General features: G+C 33.2%; 1 long non-coding RNA gene across 1 annotated transcript; it reads right to left on the bottom strand.

Annotated features, from left to right (window-relative positions):
- Window positions 1-2,068: 2,068 nt before the first annotated feature.
- On the bottom strand, window positions 2,069-17,627 carry LOC124454026. The gene is made up of 3 exons (XR_006951302.1): window positions 17,616-17,627; window positions 15,911-15,916; window positions 2,069-2,316 (listed from the first exon to the last, which is right to left on the bottom strand). It is a non-coding gene; the product is annotated as an uncharacterized LOC124454026 (long non-coding RNA).
- Window positions 17,628-19,193: the final 1,566 nt, after the last annotated feature.

The following is a 19,193-nucleotide window of genomic DNA, read 5'->3' on the forward strand; positions in this document are numbered from 1 at the left end:
ACGCTATTTTCACCCACAAACCTAAGTTTATCATGAACAAGACAGAACTAAAACAGCCATTTTTGTGTTTTTACAAACGAGACTGAGGCTATGCACTATTTTAACTACATCAACAGAAGCACGCGAACATTAAATTTCCTCTTGAAACTGAAAAACAAAACCAACGACCTTTTTTTGACATTTTATTAACAAAATCACATGACATCTGTAAAAGGTCGACGTATCTTAAACCAACCTACACAAGACTATTGACGAATTATTTCAGCTTTTCACCGCTTTTGTACAAGACTGGATTAATATACACACTTATAGACAGAGCATACACAATTAACAACACCGACAATGGCTTTCAACAAGACCGAAAGAGCATCAAACCTATTTTATCACGCAACTCTTTCCCACTACACTTCATCGACAAAACTGTCAAACGATATCTCCATGAAAAAACTAATACTAAGAACAAAGCAAACACTAAAACGTGCGATATAACAACCACGACCAACGACAACGAACAGTCCATATAAAAACTCTCTGCTTTAAACTACCGTGCATCGGACATGACATCATTCACTACACACACAACGCTGACTTACAAACATCTTCAAACGCTTCTGCACTGACATTAACTAACTATTCACCTTCTCGCTTTAAAATCATTGACGCTGCAGATACTACATTCACATTTAAAATGAAAGAAGCACTGATTACTAACAAAACTAACCCTAATCTCAAAGTTTCAGTTTTTCGTTTTAACGCTATATTTAGCCTGTAAATACATTCATCATTAATTCTAACCAATATTTCATTGGAATATTTATATATCATATATACGCATAATTTGATGAGTTGTATCATTGTATCACATTGCTTTTTACAGGCGTAACTGGGAACGTTAATTGGTGGTGGGGGGGAGTGCATATTCATATATTCCATTGTGCCCTACTGATTTCTTTTGAAAGTGAATTGAATTTCAAAAGAAATTAGTAGGGCACAACTGAACATATGAATATACACACCCCCAATTAACGTTTTAGTTACCCCTCTGCTGCTCATATACACTTAGCGTTATCAATAGTGCTTTTACGTAGCTGTATTCATTATATATCATCAGACGAAATCATCAGTTTAAGGTGTACTAATATATGTTATGGTTCTTGATGTTCAAGTGGTAAAAATGTCATTCCTGGTCATCAGCTTGACGAAAACTTTGCCTTAACTACCATTGATCAAAAACAGAAGTGAAAATAATCATTGCCACTGGTGTTTGATAAAGATGAAAAAGGAAGGAAAGAAATACAATCTAAGCATCATTTTAGTGTTATTTCTAGATTGAATGACTGATATGTATGTCGACATAATAATTAAATTGATTATAATTTTTCCCAGAGAGTTGCATCTATTTTCCTTTATCTTTCTGTCCGGCATTTCGAGTCTTACGTGAAGCTTCAAACTACGACAATATAAGGTTTTTTAGATAAGCTCAGAAAACAACAGTTCAAACAAGCATCAGTAACTAAAATATGTAAGATGCAAATGACAACTAATATGTAGAAATTGCTACCCCTCTGCGAAGCCGTGGCTAATGATATTTTATTCACATCCAACCGCCCTAGAAAATAACAAGGAATGTATGACAGGTCAAGGTGAATGTAGCGAGTCGATTGATTTAATGGCTGCCAATATGAGTAAATGTTGAGCTCTTATAGAAGATAAATGATCGTTCATTTTCTCTATTCTTTCTTACTCGCTCTTGCAATAGTTGTGTAAACGCTTGTTTATTAACAAATTATTAAACGTTTCATAACTGTAGAGAATAAAAAGTATTACGAGAAAAATTATTAATTTGGATATGCTGATTGAATGGAATAGACCAAGCAGTGGCTAATAAAATAAACATCAAATCCACTTCATTCGAACAAATAAATTCATGTGACGCATAACTATATAAAGGTCTTTTTACTCGTCATAGACAATCTTGAAAACTTGTTATCAACGAGATTTAGTCCCAACGATATCTGTAACCTTACTTGTGGTTAAAAACGCAACAAAATCTCCCAATTCCATGGAATTACCGTATAGTTATCGCATTTATATTTTTTCCAATAAAATTGTTCACTTTTATACTTATCATCGCAGGATTCCTACATAGAACTTCGAAGAGTTTGGAGAAGATCATGAAAATTCAATCAAACTAGGAATGTGTTCCAATTTTTAATATTGACAAAAATACACCCCACCCAGGATTGAAAAAACTCGTAATTCTCTTGTTTTCAAGTGTTGCAATAACTTTAATTTCTTCACCGTTTTTACTTCTGTCTGAAAAAAAAAATCAAAGAAAAAAGACGATGAAAATTTAGGACGGAATTTAGCCATAAGAGACTATGATCAAAATTCTATTATTCAAATTAAATAAAAAAGTGTATGCAACTGTGGTTAGCTATCATCCTTGGAAGTTGGCTGACTGTAAAAATTGCCTGTGACACACCACACAAATTGCTAAAAGTTTCTCTTATAATGATTTTGCTACCGTATGATTTGCCGCTTTGAACGGAATCGGAAGAAGGACGTGATGTTTGAAAGAGTGTTGTTGTTTAGTTAGAGTAAAAGACAAATTGTTGTTGTTGAATGTTGTACGTGGGACCAAACGGTCTTTAACGTAATTTGAAAGTAACAAATTATAATTTGGTTAATTTCATTAAATTGTTTATTCCCAAGTTGTATGACGACTTGATAGTCACAGCAGCCGTATTCGCGGTAACCTTCCCCTGATTTGAACAGTCATAAACAAGCAGATGATGGGGCACCAAATACCTATATTACTCGACATCTGAATGCAGTTACTACACCCAATTCAAAGAAAAAGAACCGAAGGCTGTATTGGTATATTGTGTAGCTCATTCTTGCCCTTTAGGTTGACTAATGGCTGAAGTGGCTCACTTTAACTACCATAAAATCTCTGAGCGAGACTAGGTTCTACTATTAGAACCGCAGCGATCGATGCCTTTATTTTAAGAAAAGTATGCAATGTTGCACGCGGATAGCAGTATTTGATATGAACTGGAGCTCAGGTTTGACAAATAAAGTTTCATTTTATTCAAATATTGAACTTGTGATAGGTGCATATAGGGGTTTTATGTTATGTACCCATCACCCAGACTACAGAAAGTTCAAGAACGAAGTAGAAATTGACTTAAGAAGGATATCAATACTGTCAATATCAATACTGTCAGATTTAGTAAAGACCGCAAACGAGCAAAATTTATGCTAAGATCAAAGGTGAATTATGGATATCACTTGAATTAGCACGATAAGAGACATCATGAAAACGTACGTCCTTGTATGTGTAGTAAAGCCCATAAAGGTCTTTGTACCCATTAATTGCATACAACGAAGGTCCATTTTTAACTCTTCAGAGAGTGAAAACATCTTAGTCTGACAATGAACTAGAATTCGTTGCTTGCAAATAGTACGACAAATCGTTTAGGCCAGGGGTCTCCAAACTACGGCCCGCGGGCCACATGCGGCCCGTTGGGACTCTCAATCCGGCCCGCAGAGACACTTAAGAAGCCAATTTCATCACTCACATTGAGAAAACAGAAGAGACTAATTGTGATTTTGTTATGATATTACACTTGGTTGAAACTTAACCTTTAAATTTTGAATAAATATTTTCTTAGCTAATGAAGCTTGTGTGATGTGCTTCGTTTTGCGCATTTAATATACGTGACAAGTTTTTTTTTAAAATAGACATGTTTCGACATCTCATGATGCCATCTTCAGTATAAGTGACATAATAAATGATACAAGATTTACATAAAAGTAATATGATACATAAATTACAACAATAAAAAGGAATTAAGATAAAATTAAGGTGGAGCGTCCGAGCGTATTATAAACTGAACATTGTATTGAATTTAAAAACTTGAACATTGAGGTCAGGTTTAGTTTTGTTGATGTGGAGTGCTTCTTTGATTTTAAGGGAGAATGAGGTGTCGGTAGTGTCGATGATTTTGAGGCAAGGGGGGGAATAGTTGGTTTTACATGAGTGAGATTTAAGAAGGTGTGGGTTAGATATGAGAGTATTTGTCTGTTGTGGTATTTTCCCTGATTCTGGTGGATAAATGGCGCAAAGAGTCGCAAATGTATATTCTGTTCCTTTTTATTGTTGTCATTTATGAATCATAATACTTTTATATAAACCTTGTGTCATTTAATATTTCACTTATACTGAGGATGGCATCATGAGATGTCGAAACATGTCTATTTTAAAAAGTACTTTGTTTTATTAAAATATTCGCACTTTGACCAGCGATATACGGTTCGTCGGCCTTCAACATGCTGGATGAAAGTTCGTGTGGCCCTCTGGCTGTAAAGTTTGGAGACCCCTGCCCTAAACGATTTGTCGTACTATTTGCAAGCAACGAATTCTAGTTCATTGTCAGACTAAGATGTTTTCACTCTCTGAAGAGTTAAAAATGGACCTTCGTTGTATGCAATTAATGGGTACAAAGACCTTTATGGGCTTTACTACACATACAAGGACGTACGTTTTCATGATGTCTCTTATCGTGCTAATTCAAGTGATATCCATAATTCGCATTTGATCTTAGCATAAATTTTGCTCGTTTGCGGTCTTTACTAAATCTGACAGTATTGATATTGACAGTATTGATATCCTTCTTAAGTCAATTTCTACTTCGTTCTTGAACTTTCTGTAGTCTGGGTGATGGGTACATAACATAAAACCCCTATATGCACCTATCACAAGTTCAATATATGAAACATATATTGTAAATGACACTTAATCGGTGTATATTTGGGTTTTTTAGTGAAAAAATTTTATGAATTGGCCTATCCAAAAGTTTTAAGATCATCTAAATATATTAATTTGCATTAAGATTTGCTAAATAAAACGTCTTACAGGAGCTTATGCTAAAAGAAATGATATAAGAAGTATTTTTGACTATCAAGTAATGAAATTTTGGTACCAAGAAATACACGGTTTTTCCGATTTTTCCCATTTTGCTAGTAGGTTATATTTTGCACTTGCCCAGGGTTTGGGAAGTGGCAATATGTCCTAAAATACTTTCATAAAAAGGTACATAAAAAGGTACAATTAATTGAAAAGGAAAGTGTACATGAATTGGAAACAACATTGAAAAAGATTCAAACAAGTGTTGGTGAGAATGCGCTATACTTTGAGTTTGTTGCAATGTTTTTATGGCACACAGTACGTCATGAAAAAGCAAGAGAATATGTTGACAGAATGTTGAAAATGTCCAATGGTTCGAAAGAGGTTTTCTAAACATGCCTTTCACATCATAACTGCAATTTAACCTGTCTTCTTTCATATGTACATACAGGGAACTATTTTTACGTGGATGGATTGATCGTGCAAGTAAACAAGATTCTGCTATTAAGGAATCCATAAAATATTTTGATGAGGCTTTACAGGGGTATGTTAATGTTTTCTCAAAAAGACTTTACAATTTTCAATATTTCACTATAATATTTTCCAACTTCAGAGAATATTGATGCATTGTTTGGGAATGTATGTAAAGTACACAATGCACATAGAAAACATATATGCCATTTCGTCATGTCGTGTTTTTCATTTCTCTTTCAAGGCTGCATACCTTGTAAAGAAGAGTAATTTTACTTTGGCACTGGAATTTATTAATAAAGTAAGTTGTTTATTGTGAAATATCTATGCATTTTAAATGCATTTAAGAAATAAAAAATGTTTACTTTGTTTGCATCGGCTCATGCAAACCAAGGAGTGTTGGGAATAAGTTATATTATTTTGAATGTCCTACTGACAGAGAGACAAATCTCCTTAGTTGTTATAATTTCGTTAACCAATAAGTTTTGTTGTAAAGGGGTTGAAGAGAAAGTCTGAGTGAGCGAGCAATATATGTATGCGATAAACTTTGCCAGGGAATAAAATATTCAAAAGCTTGAGTTGTTGCATCTATTCGACATAGTCAAAAGGAATATTGCCTGGGCGACGGGCAAGATTCACAAAAGGAGATCTTTGGGCAAACTTTAGAGCTGATCAGTGCAATCCCAAAGTCAAAGGATGCCCCAGCTCTATAGTTCTCAGTCCCAAACATGTCAGAGGTCTGCATAAGTCGGTGCAAGCACAAAAAACATTTTTAATTTCTTTTATAAGACAACAAAAATGCAAAATAGACAAATGAACAGAAACATTTCAATTTTTCACTAAAATATATTCACAATTGATTCGCAAATTCTTATTTATTGATTGATTCTTTTCATTGGTTGAGCTCAGATCAGTTCTCATTGGCTAATTCAAGCACAGCTATAGACCAATCAGCGCACATGTTTTAATGCTTTTATTTTATAATCTATGTTGTTTTACACAAGCACATACATATTTTTGGTAAGGTGGTGAGAGTATGGAAGTACATTGAGTTATGTTTCAAACGCTAAAAAAATTTATGAAGTTAGTTTTGGCAATTGAATTGAATGGCAGCATTGATTGAAATAAAATTTGTTCGGTGTCGTAGCTAACTGGCAAGTTTTAGTATTGCAATTCGATGATCATTGAATTGATTCATCTCTATGACAGACATGAACCTAAAAGTCATTCACTGTATTTTGAAGCGGGAAGACTTTTTAGCCGTGTGGTGAGTCTGGCAAAAATCATTTATCATTAACGACCTGTTTTTGTTTGCCTGATAGCATTCCAAGACGGACTGTATCAGCAAAGAGCAAGCTGATGTTCCTTTTTTCTTGCTCATTAAAAAAACAAGGTGTCAGTTAGCTCAAGTGAATATGTCGTCAAATATGTTTAGTTCTCATTTCAAATTTACACGAGGCACATTTCGTATCAAAATGCATCTTTTATTCGGATCATGCAAATCACATTACGTTTTCACGAGTGGTCAAACCTGTATCTTTCTCTATTACTATTTCTGGGTAGATCTGATAATCAGTCCCAAAGGCGGCTGTAGCTGTTTTTTCTGAACTACATATGTGCCGTAACTTTTCTAACAGCCAGTCCAGATAGCAACTCACCTCTTTAGTTTGTTGACTTTATATTTTAAATCAATTCAGTTTGGTTTCTACAGGATGCATTTCATTTTTTCGTTCGGCAAGGCCACTTATTTACTTGTTTGGATTGAAAACAAATTGACAAAGGCTACTCGTATCAACTAACAACTCTGAAAATTCTGGTATCATTGTAATTAGTAGCATGGAATCAGCTGCAGTCGAAAATTTCTTAAAACACGGCTTATAGACTTCGAAAACGACGTCCTTAATCTTTTTATGCAAAGATGCACCACCATGAAATTATTTGATTTTGTTATTTTATTTTTCTCTTATTTGAATGAATTAATATTGTAATAATTACCTCATAACTTACTCTACCCAATTCTTGGTTGATATAGTATATGCGAGCATAGTTAGAAAAACAATTATTCTGCTTTTGTGCTATTGGCTTGTTTTTGACCTTAACAAGAATAAAATGAACACCTAATAAAATTGTGCATTTGTTTCAAAAATAAAATCAGGTTGAATACACAATGCCATAACAGCAAAGGAAACTTCATGTACAATTTGAATGTGCTCTTACCTTATTTGAGGCAAATACGCATTATAAATGTTGTTTGTAAATAACAGTCATTCAATAAATGATAGCAACAAGAAGCCGCCATGTGTTATTCTACATTATAGGATCGTATTGATACAATAAGCATTAGCAAGCCAATAGCACAAAAGCAGAATAATTGTTTTTCTAACTATACTCGCATATACTATATCAACAAAGAATTGGGTAGAGTAAGTTATGAAGTAATTATTACAATATTAATTCATTCAAATAAGAGAAAATAAAATAACAAAATCAAATAATTTCATCGTGGTGCATTTTTGCATAAAAAGATTAAGGACGTCGTTTTCGAAGTCTATAAGCCGTGTTTTAAGAAATTTTCGACTGCAGCTGATTCCATACTACTAATTACAATGATACCAGAATTTTCAGAGTTGTTAGTTGGCACGAGTAGCCTTTGTCAATTTGTTTTCAATCCAAACCAGTAAATAAGTGGCCTTGCCAAACGAAAAAATGAAATGCATCCTGTAGAAACCAAACTGAATTGATTTAAAATATAAAGTCAACAAACTAAAGAGGTGAGTTGCTATCTGGACTGGCTGTTAGAAAAGTTACGGCACATATGTAGATCAGAAAAACAGCTACAGCCGACTTTGGAACTGATTATCAGAACTACCCAGAAATAGTAATAGAGAAAGATACAGGTTTGACCACTCGTGAAAACGTAATGTGATTTGCATGATCCGAATAAAAGTTGCATTTTGATACGAAATGTGCCTCGTGTAAATTTGAAATGAGAACTAAACATATCTGACTACATATTCACTTGAGCTAACTGACACCTTGTTTTTTTAATTAGCAAGAAAAAAGGAACGCCAGCTTGCTTTTTGCTGAAACAGTCCGTCTTGGAATGCTATCAGGCAAATAAAAACAGGTCGTTAAAATGCACTCAGCTCGTTCAAGTTAATGTGTGGAAGAGGCGCGACAGGTATTTCGCCCTTTCTAACTGAGTCCGTGAACGAGCCACCAGTTAACCATTGGGATGGACTGGAGAGTAGGGCTCACTCCAATTGTATAAAAACTTTCTTTTATGAACAGTGGGAGTTATTAATAATTGACTTTTACTTTACTTTCAGCACAAAAAAACACCGAAAATAACATTGACGGGCCCTACATTTTAAATTTTTTTCAAGAGCATGGCCCCGTTGCACTTCCACAAAGCTTTTAACATTCTCAACCTCCCCAACAGATGATAGCAACAAGAAGCTGCCATCTGTCATTCAACATTATAGGATCGTATTGACACAATAAGCATTAGCAAGCCAACATTTTCCGTAAGACTTCACACATCGTCACGTTCTATGACAGTCAAAATTCAGTAACGTTGAATTGATTTGCACTTCCAATGATCTGTTTTAAAAACTGGCTCAAACAGTTTGAATTGACATGTTTTTCTAACTTTTTCAGTCGATGGCAAAGAGTTTCGTATTAACAAAGAACACTATCTTTCGACTGGGAACAGGCCCGGCCAATTTTGATCCCTCCTTCAAAAACGATTCCGATGGTCGGAAAGCAGATTTTTCCCCCTGATAGCAAAACGGCTTTCATTGCTGTCCATTATCCGTCGCAACGTCAATACTCGACTCATGGTGTTGTCTAAAAGCATTATACAAGCAAAAGTATCTCTCTCAAAAACTTTGGCCATACATGAAGTACGTCAATATGCCTACCAGTCAGGGGAATAATGAGAACGTAAATTCGTACAGTTTTGTGAGTTGGCCAATTCAGCCTCGACCTTTTCCTTTTCAGCATTCATTCGTTCCAGTCGAGCACTTAGTAAAAAAAGCGACGCTGCCCACAACACCCACGGGCTCAACGTTGAGTGAACTAGAAAACAAAAAATAGGGGGAAACATTTGGGATTCGATTTGGAAATGAAGCAAAAAATAGAGCATTTGCGAAAGATTTTTTCAATATGAAGCTGTGTAGAAATATGGCTCACATAATGTTTATATGCGTTTTGCTGGCAGTAGGGCTGTGCAATCTACGGTTTTTCATCTCCGGGTCCAGCCTCCTGTCAAATCTGAACTCAGGCTATTTTATAACTCGAATCACTCGTTGGTGGCTAGTTAATTTTGAAAGTCACTGTTCAACAGTTTAAAGTGCTTATGCAACAAATTTTGACCTCTAACTCTTTTGGCCAAATAAAAAGAAGCAGCCTCACCCTATATTTGAAATCAGAAATAAAAATTAACTTTTCTATCCAAAGTCATGATTGTCCAAAGTTGCCATTTTTGACACTTATTGTGCGAACTTTTAAAAGGCCATTTTATTAACTTGTAACGTCATAAGTGAAACACACTTCTATAATGGCTTGTAGAATTTATAGTAAAATCTCCATCGAGAATAATAACCTTCTCATGGCGGATAAAACTAGTCGAAATTGGGTTTGTACAAATAAATAATTTAAATTAAAAGTTTAAACAGTACTATCGGTAACGATATGTTTTAAAAATAGATTATTATCATAACAAGAACTATGGAATGAGCTTTATGCAGGCTACAGCTATTAGATAAATTTTACATCTTACATATTTTTTAGCCTAGTAATAACTTCAAGAGCCTGATTTATATATCAGGATCGAGTTGAGAGGTACATAGTTTGTAAGAACAGTCATCATTATCTTTTAATAATGGCTACCTCTAGATCCGCTACTGTTTTGCAGCACAAACGATTGCTGCCGTAGTTTTGCAGGAGATAAAAAAAAACCGGCTCCAGCACGCAAAAATAGCCTGAGCTCCTGCCTAACTCCGGTGCACAGCACTTGCTGTTAGGTAGATAAATCTAAGACAGATTTATTATAGTTGGCTGGTGTTGTCTAAAAGCATTCACTTGACCAAGTCTTCGTGCCAGCAAAACGTAAACAAGGCAAGTCATCTATCTATTAACCGCTTGGAGCTGCATTATAAATCAGGAGGGAAGGAAAAAACTTTAGTGGAATTTTTTTATCAAAATTTCCTTGTAGCATCCTCGTTTTTTTGACAACAGGTTCCAGACCTTTTTCCGCAACCGGTAATTTAATAGAACTCAATGGACCCGTCTCATATGAACAGGCCTTAAAAGGTAGAAAAAAGAAGTTATGTCTTCATTTATCTCCCTCTTTACTAAACTAAAAAATCACCGGGAAATTGATAAAATCAACTAAATGAATTTATAACAAACTAATTAAGCTCAATTAAAAGGGAATGGTAAACCTCCAACTCTCCTGTGTGACAAAACTAAGATAGCTTCCACAGGTCTTTTAGAAGCCTCTTGTCACAAATCACCTTCTCTGCAGCAATATATGCTTGTGAAGTAGGAGATAACCACTTCTTCTGCTTGTTTCTCTTTCTGTTAATTGTTGGTGGCAATATTGATGAAAATATATGTTCCCTCTCCAGAAATGCTTGTTATTGGTTAAGGATAGACTTCTAATTTTCCACCAATTCTTCTGCATTCTGGTTACAACTTGCATAGCGCCACCAAAGATGATTAGAAATGGACTTAATCCAATGGGTCAAGTCATCGTTTCCCTTAATGTTAGACTTTGTTTGTTTTTTTTTTTGTGACAGATTTAGACAAATGCCACACATCATATTGGTGGTCAATATGAGGGTGTTTTTTTTTTCATAGAACTGGCAATTTTTGTCCCAAATGTGACTTAAAAAGGGAAATTATGTACAAATAACTAAGAAACTATAAGTTCATACTTTACGTCAAGGAAACTACACCTAAATTCTATGCACGAAAGCTAATTTTACAATGGTTTTATGTAGGATTATTTTCTAACCATAATGAATCTAAATTACGCAACAATGTTTTATTATTATTCAATGTTATTCATGGCAATAGACTGGTTTCACATCAGTAGAAACTGTTGTTAAGGTTGAATTCGGAGGACAAGCAAACGAAGCAAACGGCATTACAGCACAGTTTCCACACAAATAAACCTTCGTATTTTTTAAAAAATAATATTAATCGACATTCAAATTCTATATGTAGTGCGGAAACTGTGCGATAATGACCTTTATGGATGTGAAATCGTTCTATTAAAACAGAATACAAATAACCAGCTCAATACTTGCATGTAAGCTATAAAAGTTGTTTGTGTATATACCTATGAATAAAAAATTCTGACGAAACATTTTGTGATTAGGAGAAGCATTTTGACGCAAGTTTGTTATGGCTGTGCAATGACTTTACATAGAGCTTTGAGCAGCAATTGACCATATGACGTCAAATACAAGCCGCTGACATATTCCGCTCCCACGCACCGGATGCCCTAGCTGCAGCATTTCAAACTCATTTTTTGTGAAAACATTGAATCAAACAAACAAAAAAATTGCCGCATATTTATTTTCACGGGAAAGACAAAGTTTTAAGACCAACATTGTGTGAGGGTGGAGTTCCCCTTCAAACAAAACAAATCTTCACATGTCAAATTTTAATAGTCTATCCAACGTAAACGAGTTTTCTTTAGTGTAGAGATAGTTTAGGCGTTGTCGTTTTTCAGCCTCTGTGGTGGGCTGTTCCGTCTTCTTCATCGGGCGAAGTTTCGATTTGAGCTTCTTCCCATCTTACATCGTTCCGAACCAAATCACGAGGAATGTTTATTTTTGATAAAACGCGAAAGAATTCTCTAGAACCTGTAGGATTGAAATTCATTCTCCCTCTTACGGCGTCGCTAATGAGGTCTGATATATTTGATTGAGGGATAATAACACCGTCAAGTTTGACTTGTCCTGAATCATCCCAAGTTATTATATCCGGTGTTGTTTTAGGACGCTGCAGTATTGCTGTCGCGCGCTCACGCATCGTCTTCGGCACACTTTGTACAATGACGGAGTCAGCTAATGTACGCACTTAGTTGTTTATTACCGAGTTTCTTTCTTTCCCGTCGGTTGTATCCATCACGCGTACTGTGGGTATCTGAATATCTTTTTGTTTCTTCAAATTAAGAATTTGCTCAAAGTTTGCGTTGAAAATTTTTTGCCTTTGTTCGTCACTAAAACCGATTGAATCTTCTCGCAACCTTTTCCGATTCCGTTTTATTATTGCATTTTGCAACAAGATTTTTCTGTATACATTTTCCTTCAGAAACAAATTTATCAATTTTACCTTGCTCCCAGAGGCTCAACCTGCGTTCTAAGCATTGTATATGTTCTTTTGTTTTACTTTTTGCATGTGGTTTTTGTAACAATACACACTGCATGACTGAACAAGCCTTCAAAGCAACTCTTTCACAAGCTGATTTATTTGCATAAGCCGAATATAATCTTGCAAGTTCCGAAATGAATGCTTTCCCCACTTTTCCAGATGGTAAAAGGAAGATATTTCGCTTCCACTGAATGGTTTCTTCATATGCTTTGTTGATGCACTCAGTAAACTCTTCTCCAGTAAGATCCGCCCATTTAAACTTACTGGGCTTGTCAACATGCTCAGCCGACAAATCATAATTTGCATTATTTACTTCCCCATTTCTGTTAGTTTCTGAATCAGTATTGACGTTTTCATGATGAATTCTCTCTTGAACATCGATTGTAGTTGTTTCGTTAACTTCAGTACGATCGCTGAATCTAATTTAACCATTTTCCTGTCGAGCTTTTATTATTTGAGCGGCTTTATCTCGAAGATTTTGTGCTGTTAAACCCAAGGATTTATATCCCATTTCTTCCCATAAAATTCTCATTATTTCCATATAACCCGGTCCTTGCTTTCGGTTTTTCTGACAATTTCGTTTTTCTATGGCTCTTTCTCGACATGATAAGAGGTCTTTTACCATTGCATTTGTCCATTTTACTCTTTTTGATGATACATTCTTTAAACTTTTGGATGACATTTTGCAATCGCGAGCTCTACCTCCTTCGACGACGCCATCTTGACTATATATGCCATCTGGACATTAAAAAATTGAAAGAATACCTTCTACATGTCAATGGTGCCTAACTCATATTGATATACTTGTGCAATTTACAAAACTTTATAGCTTATTTTAAACTGTGATGCAATCTTTCTTATTTAGAGTGAATTACATATTGAATACTTTTCTCTTTTAATTGACAGGAAAAATCAAAATTATTGGCAGACTGAATTAAATTTCTTTTAAATTGGTCATATTACACATAATTTGAACATATCTTTCAAAAACATACACAAGCTCCAACATCATGAATATTTTCTTTTCATCAAATTTTTGATATTAGCTAAAACCCAAGCTAGCACTATGAAATGTACGAAAAAGATGTTTGCAAATCAATGCAGGAATATGAAGCATTAATGTTGATTGCTTAACTAGTCAAATTGATAAGTATATCATGCATAAAAAAGCATTCTTTTAAATTAGAGGAAATCTATGAGGGTAAATGTTGTAATAGATGAATGTAAGTAGGAATTGTTTCAAAATCTGAAGAGCACAAATAAAACACTGAAAGTATTTTATGCTTTTACACTGAGAGTGTTAAACGTCCAAGTGAAGTACCATTTGAATTTCCTTTATATTGGTCAGTAGTATAGTACATGGGGGTTCTAGATCACAAAAAGTTTACTTTTTGTTATCTATAACTCCCCATGTACTATACTACTTATAACCTTGGGTAAAAACTATCTTTATAACAGCTTAAAATAAGACCATGGTTCAAAAGGCGTCCCTCAGTAAAAGACCATGTAAAAAAGTCATTGTTTCAAAGGGGTAAAAATCTCGAGTTTAAAAATATGGAATCTATATGTTTTGAAATATATAGGTGTTTAAATTTTAAAAAGTCTTTACAAACAAATGTTAAGAAAGCATTGGTCGGGGGGGATCGGCAGCGCAGATTTTAGCGTAGCTAAATTGAGCAGGGAATGGATCCCTGAGAATTCTGGAACCTTAGGTGGGGAAATTTTTTCACGAAGTGAAAAAATCAGTTCCCTGATTCGAAGAATATTCGAAGAATATTCGAGAATAACAGAGGCTTAAAAAATGCTCTTCAAAAAACCGTCTTTAATAATCAAGTGTTAATAATCAAGTGTTAACAAGGCCCTGCCAGGCACCTGTTGATTTAGCGAAGCTAAATCGCGACAGTGGGTAAAATCAAGTGTTAATAAAGCATCGGTTTTGAGGGGGCTCGGCAGCGCAGATCACGAAGTGATCGAGCAGGATGGAGCCCTGATAATTCTAGGCGATTTGTGGGGAAATTTTTCACGAAGTGAAAATTGGGAGTCGCCTCCCGTGGCATTCGAAGAATATCTGAATATTCGAGAATAACAGAGGCTTAAAAAATGCCTTCAAAATCAATTGTTGACTTGGGCCTGCCAGGCGCCTGTTGATTTAGCGAAGCTAAATCGCGACAGTGGGTAAAATCAAGTGTTAATAAAGCATCTGTTTAAATCGTTGTTAGGGGCGAAGAATTTCAGGCAACTAAGCCTGAAATTTTGAGCGCAACAATGTCATAGATGCTCTTTACAAAACTATGGAATCTATATGTTTTTAATTTGTCTGTCAGGCGCGTCTTAGTGCATGTTTTTCAACAATGGTTGTTTAATGTAATAGCACATTTTCCAGCGCATGTATAATAATACAATGTTGTATAAAATATGGAATCTATATGTTTTTTTTAATTTGTCTGTCAAGCGAGTGTCATATAATTTTTGTTAAAAGTGTTTTTAATAATTGTTTCAGGATTTTGAATTATTTTGTATATCGCTTTTGTATTAATTACTTATTACAAACAGTTATGTGATATGTAGTCAAACATGAGGATTATTCTTCATCTTAAGTTTTAGCTTGATAGTTATCTTTAATAAATTTTTTTAATTTTTCGATTTCATCATTTACAAATTTTTTAGTTGCTAGAATATTATCTTCAATACTAGCTCCGAAACTTGGAGAATAACCATTATATATCATAGATAATGTAGATTGATGATGTGAATAAACTTGCATTTTAGTTAATCCACTAAATGTTTTCAACCATTTTCTTGCCCATTCATTCCATCCTAGTGAAGCAGCAGTTTTTTTTGGTTCAATAATAACAGTAATATTGTTTATATTATCATCAACACAGTATACATAATATAAATCTAGAGTTACATTAGCTATCTTTTTTTCATTATCATTTGTTATTTTAATGATAAATTTTTTGTTAATCTTATCTACCATAATATCTAATTTAACTGTTTTAGAGTTATCAGATGGATTTATTAATAAAAGTGTAAATTCAACAAATTTAATATTATTAAAAACAATTCTGATAATATTTTGTTGGCTATTAACATTTGTGTTATAATTTAATTGGTTACTTTGATATACTCTTTTACTATTTACTATATCATCTATTTCATTCTTTGTATAATAGTTATTTGCTAAATTAAAATTTAAAGCATATCTATTATCAGATTGGGTTCGAGTAAAAAATTTATTTAAATTAGAAGTTAAAGCATACTTATTATCACTTTGCAATTTGGTATAATATTTATTAGCTAGTCTTGAAACAAGAACATATTTATTATCACTTTGCAATTTGGTATAATATTTTAGTAAATTAGAAGTCAAAGCAAATTTATTATTAACTTGAGTTTTACTATAGTGGTCATTAAATTTATTATCAATTTTGAGTTCTTTTTATATATTTATCTGATATTTTATCTACAGATCCTTGTATATTTACATTAATATCTGTTTTATCATAACCATAAAATAAGCTCATTTATATTATTCCTCAGATTTTATATCCGGTTTATTATTTTTATATTCATAAACATGTTTAATAGTTGTCACACTACCAGATAAAAAACCTAAAAAAGGTAATAGTGGGGATACTTTTTCAACTAAACTGTACACATCTCGTTTTAAAAGGTCGTCTGATTTAAGCTGTTTTGTTAATTCTTTGGGATCTTCAATAGCATCAAACCCTTTTAATACATCTGAAAATTTTGATATAACTAAATCAGTTAAAACTCATTGGTTTTTGTAATCGTTTTTCTCGTATTCAGTGTACAATTTATCAATAATTTTTGACTAGCTTTTTAATGTAAGCAACTGACTTGTCTAAATCACCATCTTCAGCTAGTTTAAGTAGTTGATCTCTTTTATTAAAACTTTCTTGCGGTTTATCTTGTATATTTCATCACATACAGCATCTTTGATAATATCATTTGTGGAATCAATCTCATTAATTATATCATCAATTGTTTCAGGCTCTTTACGCTTTGGCATATATATAACACATGTTTTATTGCGGAATAACAATTTTCCATTGGTATGGGTATACAAGTTGAATTTCTAAATGTGCATACTTATTATTTTTCAATTTTTGGTTATTTCTTCTATATCATCTTTCTCAAACCATAAAGATAATCATCAAATATGGTTTTCATATCATTGCGGTTTGGATTATAAAATGTAACTAAATAACTTATATTTTCACGATAAGGTTTAGAATACTTGTCAATTGCTGTGTAATAACAATTGTAGAAAGCCCATAATGACGAGCACTAAATCCTAATTTTATTAATTCTGATGTCCTATTTTTAACATCTAAACAACTTGCACAATCATCAAGTATAATAAGACTATTTGTCCCTTTATATACATAACTAACATATTTTAAAACAATATCTATCTGATCTTGGTCACATTCTACTTTAATTAAATCATTATCATTTATATATTTCCATTCTTGATAAGTTTTATTATATGATAGCGTTGGACATAATAAAATGATATAATCAAAATGTTATTAAAGTTTTTTCTAACATTTGAGAAAATGACTTTTACCACAATTTGTCATTCCTACAAAATCATATTAAAGGGTGTATTCATTTATATATTACTGGTTATTCTAGTATTGAATACTTTGTAAATCATTATTAATAAATTGAACAAGAGCATCACTAAAACATAGATGTAACAGTTTAAATCTTTTGTATATGCTCTTTTTAATTCTAAGAATGCATTTGAGTATTAACGATCCGTTTTCCGTTACCAGCAATATTTTTCTTGAAAGGTGCGTAGATCGATAACTAATGCAAATTTATCTTTATAAAATTTTTCAATTGTCAAAGCAACATTGGAATAGTTCTATCAAAACTTTCTTGCTTCTTCATAAAAGAGTGTTTTATTCATGCCTTGGGCAAAAACTTTATTGTACACTCAAATAATTTTACTTCTACCGATTAATAAATTTCCACCAATTGAATCCTTGAATAGTAGCAATACGATACTTTCATACTTTTACGGGAACATTGATGTTAACATTCTGTAATGTACTCTGACTTATCCCATTTTTCCTTTTTTAGTAGGGTTATATGTTGATAAAATAGACTTTCTTCCTTGAGAATATAAATTCTGTTACCCTCATCAGCAATTTCTTGATTTTCAATTTAGCTCTACATTCTAGCTGAATATTTTCTAATTCATAATCACCTAGATTGACCGCTTTGAGGGATAAGGACTGATCACTTGATGGTAAAGTATTATGTATTGAAAGTTATTATTCATATTGAAAGGACAATAAAGACCATGATCTTTAAGAATATTAATCAATATTAATTTTCTGCCTTGTACCATAAATATCATACATTAATTTGTCTGATACTTTTCTGAACTCCAATTGTTGCAGCACTATCATCCTTGGAAATAAGTTTCTCGTAAATTATCATACCATATCAATAAGGCCTTGTCGATCATTTTTTAGGCATCCACAAGTCTTTGTATATACTTATAACATTATGTTACTTATAATCGTATAAGTGTCTCACCTGTGCCACTTTAATGTAGAATTATTTTGTAAAATCTGGCTGAGATTATTTAGAAAGTGACTTTTTGTATTACTGATTTTAAGATCAAACGATAGATTAACTGAACCAGGCACTAAGCAACTATTTACTTTTAATTTTGGAATATTAATATAAACTTGTTCATTTGGTTTTAGACTATTAGGATTAAAGGTTATACTATAAAAAGTAATGGTTACTTCAATTTTGTCCATAGCAGTCCTTTTATAACCAGGTAAAAGCTCTAATTTGTACACCCATTCATATATTAAAACATATTTTATTTTTTCTTTGTTTATACTGATCATATATTAGCAAAGCAGCAGCAATAGCCAAAAACCAAAGATTAGAAGCTACCCATGCTAAACCTTTAGCTCCCAAGATATAGCCTGAGAGATAATATTCAGCAATGGTCCTAAAACTATGGCAATTTTTTTACTCTAGACTTTGCTAAAAGCCTTAGGAAATTTACTAGTAGCTTGAGCCTTGTAGGATTGCTTTCTTTCTTGCTCCAATGACAATGGTTGTAATTATACCAGCCACAGATATAGCTAAAGCTGATAATCCTGGGATATTTTCTTTAACCCATTCTTTAAAATGTTGTAATCTAGTAATGTCTTCCTTGTTCTCTCTACATCCTCTTCTAATTGTTCTTGTTCTTCTCTAATTATAGCCTTCTAATTCCTCGGCTCTTTCTTGCAAATTAGCTTAATTCATCAATATTGTTGTCAATACCATTTTCTATTTTCATTTTCTATTTCATCTATTCTGACTTGAGTTTTGTTTAGCTCTTCAGCAAAGTGATTTATTTGTGCTTCTTATGAAT

This window comes from Xenia sp. Carnegie-2017, unplaced genomic scaffold (genome assembly GCF_021976095.1).
Source record: "Xenia sp. Carnegie-2017 unplaced genomic scaffold, XeniaSp_v1 HiC_scaffold_29, whole genome shotgun sequence".
Lineage (NCBI taxonomy): Eukaryota > Metazoa > Cnidaria > Anthozoa > Malacalcyonacea > Xeniidae > Xenia > Xenia sp. Carnegie-2017.